The sequence below is a fragment of the Tamandua tetradactyla genome, chromosome 12 (genome assembly GCF_023851605.1).
Source record: "Tamandua tetradactyla isolate mTamTet1 chromosome 12, mTamTet1.pri, whole genome shotgun sequence".
Taxonomy (NCBI): domain Eukaryota; kingdom Metazoa; phylum Chordata; class Mammalia; order Pilosa; family Myrmecophagidae; genus Tamandua; species Tamandua tetradactyla.
Genome location: NC_135338.1, coordinates 85,057,895 through 85,065,403, shown reverse-complemented (window position 1 = coordinate 85,065,403; position 7,509 = coordinate 85,057,895). Strand labels below are relative to the sequence as shown.

At 46.3% G+C, this 7,509-nt stretch overlaps 1 long non-coding RNA gene across 2 annotated transcripts; it reads right to left on the bottom strand.

The window, feature by feature from the left end:
• Positions 1–1,173: 1,173 nt before the first annotated feature.
• On the bottom strand, positions 1,174–6,666 carry LOC143651643 (uncharacterized). 2 transcript variants are annotated; one of them, XR_013160088.1, is made up of 5 exons: positions 6,518–6,666; positions 2,459–2,552; positions 2,257–2,337; positions 1,454–1,529; positions 1,174–1,295 (listed from the first exon to the last, which is right to left on the bottom strand). It is a non-coding gene; the product is annotated as an uncharacterized LOC143651643 (long non-coding RNA). The 2 variants fall into 2 exon arrangements; XR_013160087.1 differs by lacking the exon at positions 1,454–1,529.
• Between the last annotated feature and the right edge of the window lie 843 nt (positions 6,667–7,509).

Below are 7,509 nucleotides of genomic sequence, written 5' to 3'. Positions count from 1 at the left end.
CAATTGTGAGTGTGACCCTTTTATTAGATGGAGATGTGAGTCTGCCTAGTAAGGTAGGTCTTGATTAGTTTAATGGGGTCCTTTGAAAGGGGTGACATTTTGGGAAAAAACACAGTTGCTTCAGAGCCGACAGAGATGCAGACATTTGGGGATGCTTGGAGTGCCAACAGAGAGAACAGACACCTAGACAGGGACGTTTGCAGATGCAGAGACCAACAGACGTCACCATGTGCCTTCCCACAAGATGCTAAGCAAGCCAGAAGCTAGAGTTGTGTCCCGGAGGAGCTAAGTGACATGAAGGCCCACAGAAACTTAAAGAGGAAACCATTGGCATCAGAAGCTGTAAGCAATGGAACTGGAAAGAAGGACCAAAAGATGACAAACACGTGACTTCCCATGTGTCAGACATCGCCCTTTCTTGAGTCAAGGTATCTTTCTATGGATGCCATAGTTTAGACATTTCTATTTCCTTGGAATTGTAAACTTATACCTTACCAAATTCCCTTTTTAAAAACCATTCCATTTATGGTATATTGCATTCTGGCAGCATTTAGCAAACTAAAACACCACCCCATCACGGAATGCAGGTGTTAGTCCTTTAAATGCTGGGTGCAGGAAGGGTGCTGGAAGGGCACTGAGTGGGCACCAGCAGCAGCAGTTATTGGGCAGTCCATCTGGAAGGATGTCAGGATAGTCATCCCTGGGTGTCCTGACTGGACAGCAACCCCAGATATACCTGGAAGTGTGGGCTGTGAGGGGTGGCCCTCTGTTTTCTCCATGTACCTGCTCTGAGGCATCCTTGGAAATCTCTGTATCCCCCCAGAGAGATCCAGCTTCACAGCCCATTAAAAAATAGAGGTGATGTAGAGGTTTGGGGGGAAGCAGTAGAGAGTGTCGTACAACTTTCAGCAGAAGTATGACACCACCTCTCAGGTCTCCTCTGTCCTGGCTGGTTCTCCCGTGCAACCTCTAAATGCCCCTCAGCAGTCCTGAGCAATTCAGCTCTGACAAAGGGAATGGTATAATTTATGGTTCAAACTGGGACCTTTGAAAGTGAACATAGGGGCAATCTCAACACCATGTCAGCAAACCACAACCTTTAACCATTGACCTTCAGTCTTCCTCACTCTAAGGTCATCTATAACTGCCATTTTGCACAACAAAAGCCAGTGGTTTGCTAAATAGGGAGGCTCTATTTCCCCTCAAACGTTACCCTTGGAGGCAAGAACAAGCTTCTCCCTATGGGTTAGTTCAGCTGCTAAGGAGATATTTTCCTCCGGAGCCTTCCATGGATGCTGTTGAAAGAAAGAGAAGAAATAATTATATTGACATTTTGCAGGCAGCCTTTGTGTATCAGCCTTAAGAACCTGGGGAAGGTGAGTTCTTCCATCTCCAATGGACAATTGACTCTCAAGAGATCCCAGATGATTGTTGGTAGAGTCAGGATACTAACCTGCTGACATGGTTAGCAGGATTCTGTCTGACTCCATGTCCTAAGCTCTTCCAAAAACATTTCTTTGCTAATATCTCTGAAAGGGGAGAAGTGAAGTATATTCAAAAGGCCCTTTAGCTGTAAAATGAGTGTTCTTCTTCATAAAAAATTCAACCTAAGACAGTGACACTTAACCCTTTCCTTCCTAAGCATTTTCATTTTTTCCTTTGGACCTCTTTGACATTTTTCATCAGTGGGCTGTTTCTGGCTGGTTTTGATAGCTACAGTTTTATTTACATGCAAATTCACAGCAAGTAGCTTGCATGTAAATACTATACTAATTATTAAACTTCTATGGCTCATCAGAATGCTACATCCTCATTGGTGGTGAGACTGAAGATAACCCACAATAGCCTGATTTGAAGCCATACAAATTTTTGCATCTGCATAATAAAAAGAAACAGGAGACTGAGAGATTGTATACCTATTTTATATGTGTTGCTTCAAGGTCAAAGCATCTTTTATTCCCTTCCCAATCTGCATATTCATAAAGACCTTTGTGCAATTAATGAGAGGGAAGATTAAATGGTTGCAGATTAAGAACAAACCCTACTGTTCTAATTAGAGAAAAAGTTACTAAGTCAATCAGATTAGAATTCCAAATTCAAACCAGCTAACACAGAGGCATAACAATGCCCACTCCTGCCCCCCACTGCCACCCTCTCCCAACCAGGAGCTTCCAAACAGAGACTAGAGCCTCGACAGGAAAGCCATGAGTCTTGGTGATCATTTTTACCTTTTCAAAGGTCTAAAGATGTGCTTACCTCCAAGCATGAAATGTCCAGTGGTGGAAAACTGGAAACAGAATGGACCATCAAATCACAACAAGGCAGTACTGTGTAGCCCTTTTGGTAATAGAAGAGGAAACGGGGTCTCACCATGTTGATTGGGTTGTGGGTTTTCCCCCAGGTGACTCCTCGAGGAGCCTTAAGCAATGAAGAGTTTTGACAATCAATGAATGCTCACGTGTTAGGTCCTTGAGCACAGGGGGTACATTGAAGACATGGTCCCTTCCTTCAGGGAGCTTGCAATTTCCTTTGTGATGTCAAGACCTATACATCTGAAACGTTAACAAATGAAGATAAGTTTGCAGCAAGGGTCCTCACCTGAGGTCTGTGGGGTCCTTGAGCAGTGTTTCTCAAAATGTGATTCTGGAACCTGCATCCAAATGAACTGGACACGTGCCAAAATGCAGATTGTCATTCATACCCAGACCAGCTGGTAAGGCTTGGATATCTGTATTTTTAGCAACCCCCGGTGATTCTGATGTACCCTGAAATTTGGAAACTGCTGCCTTAGACAAGGTCCTTAGGTGAACTTTGGAGCACTCATGAACTCTCAGAAACCGTACACAGAATGTTATTTTTATGTGCGTTTTTCTGGGAACAGGTCCATGTCTTTCATCAGGTTCACAAAATTGCCCATAATCCAAAAAAAAAAAAAAAGTTAATAACTCCTAGGATAAAGGAAACAGATGAGGCCAGAATTCTACAAATAGGAGACCCAGACCACTGCATAACCCAGGATAAATCATGTAACCTGCCATCTGCAGACCACCCCTGGGCAATGGGGCATTGACAGTTCTTTCATCCCAACCCCAGAGGTGTAGGCAAGAGGGCCACAAGAGCACAGAGAAGGGGGTAGTGAGAAGGTATATTACAGTTCTCTAGAGAAACAGAACCAGCAGGAGATATCTGTAAATATGAGATTTATCAAAGTGTCTCATGCAACCATGAAAATGAAAAAGTCCAAAATCCATGCGGCAGGCTGTGAAGTTGCAACTCCAATGAAGGGCTCAACAAACTCCATAGGAGAGACTGGTTGGCTGAAGAAGCAATGAAAGTTCTCTCTTCTCCCTGAAAGATCTTCAATGGATCTGATCAAACACCACGGATTGGATTATCTCATTGTGCAAGATGCTCCCTTAGCTGATGGCAGATGTAATCAGCCACAGATGCAATCAGCTGACTAATGATTTAATACACCAACCTTCTGATTTATCAACCAGTCATGAAATATCCTTGTAGCAACGGTTAGGCCAGTGCTTGCTTAACCAGACAACTGGGCACCATTACCTGGCCAAGTGGACACCAGAACCCACCATTACAGAGGGTATCTTGGCTAAGAGCCCTTTCCAGCAGAGGGGTCCCAAAGGAAAAGTACTCCAAGTGGGAGTAGTCTGAGCCCAAGCAAGTAGGTAGGAGTCAACAGGGCGAGTGAATGAGCCAGCCCAGGGAGTACCACAGAGGGAGCCCCCTTCTCCTTTGTTTAATATGCCCAGTCTTCCCACTGCTCCTTCCATTAACTCCATGAATTTTGGAGCTCCATCCCATTGTACCTGGAGCAGATGACCTTCCAAAGCTTGAGAGCCTCTGCCCATCCTGGGGGAATACTGAGCACTTTCCTAACCTCTGGCTTGACCGCTGAGATCGCATCTGCCTCCTGGAAGGGGCAGTGATCCTACGCATTGGGCAATTTCCCTTTCCACCCTGCACTCAGCCTTTCCAGGTGTCTGCCCTCCGGGGGCCACACACACCTGGTTGGGCCAGGGCAGCTGCTGGAAGGAGCCTCCTTGGCAGCTGCCCCATGTAAAAACGTACCACCGCCCCTGGCAGGCAGAGCTGGGTGGGGGACAGCAGCACGCAGGAGGTGGACAAAGGGAGGAAAAGTGGATGCCTCCCCAGGAGAGTCTGTAGGTCCCGGGCGCCTGGGGAGGGTTCCCTAACTCAGCAGTAGGTAGAGCTCTTAGAGGGCAAGGCCTGCCCTTTTGTGGACAAGGCTGGTTTCGCCAACAGAGGCAGGCAGCCCCGCACACATGGACAGCCTTCAGGCCCCGTGGGGACAGTGAAGGGGATGGGGCAGCGACCATCTGTGCACCCTGGGCTATGTCCCTGCATTTGGTCCATAGGCTTGTGTTCCATCAGATCTGAGGCTCCTCCAACACCTGCACTCTGACCATAAAACCTGACAGCTCAGGAGAAACCTCTAAATACAAGTGCAGCTTTCCCAGCTTTTCCTCCACCTGCCTGCACTTTCTGCCTCCACCTGGACCCTACCCCACCCCTCCCTGGCTCTCCCTTTATTTGGTCCCTGCCCGGCTAGTGGTCTAGGTCAGGATGACTTGGCAAGGGGAGTGCTTTCTGAGTGTCCAAGACCACCCACCATCCACAGAAGCGCACCCACCCAAAGCCAGGGGGACCTGAGATCCCAAAATCAGGTGTCGGGCTTTTTCCTCATTCCTCTCCCCCTCACACTTCTGTCCTGGCTGCACCTGTCCGCAGGCCTCTGTGGGGCTGCCCAGTTTTCAGGAGGCCCAAATGGGAGTCCCCGCCCACACCTGGTAGAGGGACGCTCCCCCGCCATGGCTGAACACCTGTCCTTCAGCTTTGATGTCTGTCCAAGCACAAAGCACTCACATAGTTTCTTTCAAATGATTCAGGGGAGTGGGAGGGTGGTTGTGGGGGAGGGCAGAAAGGGGAAAGCCAAAAGACCTATTGTCTGCATCTTCAGGACGGGGTAAGGAGAAAGATCCCCGACAACCCATGCCCCTCTTTGGGGGCATTAATGGACTTTCCTTTACTATTGGGGTCAGCCCAGAGAGGTCAAGGATTCCCCAAAGCATCCCAGCGACCCCACACCTCTCAGGGACTACCACCCTCCCAGCAGATGCTGTGCCCCTTTCCAGAGAAGTCCCCGCCTCAGGCCTGTGATTTTTTGATGAAGAGTCACCACTAAGGAAGCAAGTGAGTAGACAGTCTCGAGATGGGCAGCTCTTATTTGGAGTTGGGAGATGCTGGAAACAATTGTTTCCATCTCTAGTCCGGCCTCCAGATCTTTCCAGGCCTCGAGTTTTGAGAATCTGAGGGACTGAGAACCTGAGGGGGACCCCTGCCCAAGAAAAGTGCATACCCAAGCTGGTTTTCTGAAGCAGGTGCCATCATCCCCACTGCAGAGAACAGAAGCAAATACAGGGAGCAAGAACTAGGCCTGGAGCCCAAGCTGTTGACCAAAAACTCAAAGAAAACATAAGGAATTAAATAAAAATAATAGTACAAAATCTCATGGCAGGGAAGGCTTTTTAAAGCATAGCACAAATCCAGAAGCATTAAAGGAAAATATCAATAAATTTAGCATCAAAGATAAAACTTCTTAATGATTAAGTAAAATAATAATGGCCAGCCAAACAACTATGACAGAAGACAAAGGAAATGCCATGAAAAAACACTTGTAATGTGTAACAATTACCAAGACCTTTAATATACAAAGAGCTCTTCCAAATCAATAAGAAAACAAACAAGCAAAAAATTGCCCAAAGGAATAATCAAAGGGAAAAACAAAACAAAATTATTGAACAGACAGTTCATAAAAGAAATCTAAGTAGCTACTAACAGGTGAAAAGTCATCCAATGTCACACATAATTAAGGAAATGCAAGTCAAAATACTGAGTCTCCATTTTCAACTAGAAGAGGGACAAAATAGAAACATTTTACAGTTCCAGTACTGATAAAAGAGTGTGAAAAGGATATTTTTTATTATTTGCAGGGTGGGGGTGGTGGTGGCTATAAATTGACTGACCCTTTTTTAGAGATATCTGGAATCCAGTAGTATCTAAGCAAAATTGGAATAGCAAATGCCATTTGCCTTAGTGATTCCACCACTAGCTATTTGTGCCATAGATAGAATTTAACAAGAAAGCTCATAACATTAGCCTCTGAAAATAGTGAAACATAGAAAGAGTCTCAATGCAACCACTGCCCAGTAGTTGAATGAATCACACTACTTTCCTTCCTTGCTAAATCAGAATACTACGCAGCTATTAAAAGGAATGAGATAGATTCATACATTTGGCGTTTGGAGGGACGAGGTGGGGTGGGGGCAGCTGTATAGAACATATTATTACATTTTATCAAGTGAAAAGACAAGTGCCCAACAGTGTAAAAGGGTGTGAACCCATTTGTGTGAGGTCCCGTACAGATGAAGTTTCGCTCGGGCAAGGAGCACAGAGAGCAAAAGAAGCCCTTTACCTTAGATTTTTCTCCTTTTCTGCCTTCTCGCTGTTTTCAAACGCTATCGTGTACCAGGACCCCTGCAGGTCTGTGCCAGTTTGAAGCTATTATGTACCCCAGAAAAGCCATGTCCTTTCATCCTATTTTGCTGGGTGGAATCTTTTTGATCATTCCCATGGAGATGTGGCCTGCCCAATTGTGGATGGTAACTTTTGATGAGATGGTTTCCATGGAGATGTGTCTCCACCCATTCAAGGTGTGGTTGCTCACTGGAAACCTTTAAGAGGGAACCATTTTGGGAAAAGCCAACAGAATGGATAGAGCCCCAAGCAAGCTGTTGAAGGAGCCTGGAGAGAAAGCTAGCAGATGTCACCATGTGCCTTCTCAGCTGAGAGAGAAACCCTGAACGTCATCGGCCTTCTTGAACCAAGTATCTTTTCCTCAATGCCCTAGATTGGACATTTCTATAGACTCGCTTTAATTTGGATATTTTCACTGCCTTAGAACTATAAAGTTGCAACTTAATAAATTCCCCTTTTTAAAAAAGCCATCCTGTTTCTGGTATATCGCATTCCGGCAGCTTACTAACTAAAATAGGGTCCCATTCCCAGAGTTTGCAATTCCTTAGGTCTCAGGGCCTGAGAATTTGCCTTTCAGCATTGCCTTTTCAGTCCCCTCGCCGGCGCCACTGGTTCAAGGACCACACTTTGAGACCCACTGCTGTAGTGTTTGAATTTTCCATAAATAATTTATAAAATAACCCCTGGTCCCGGACAAAGGCTGGTCGACTGCTCTGCAGCTCACACCAGGGATGTGTTTGTTTTCACCACACCCTGCCTCTAGCCCCGACTCCCCTGCTCTAGTTTAGTACCCCCCACCCACACAGGAAGGGCAAGTCACGTTGGGAACCAGCCCCCACCCACTGCAAGACAGACGCGGGACCTCGGCCTTCCCCTCTGCTTACAATCAAAGCACCAGTGGCTGAGAGATCTCAGAGATGAAAAGTTATC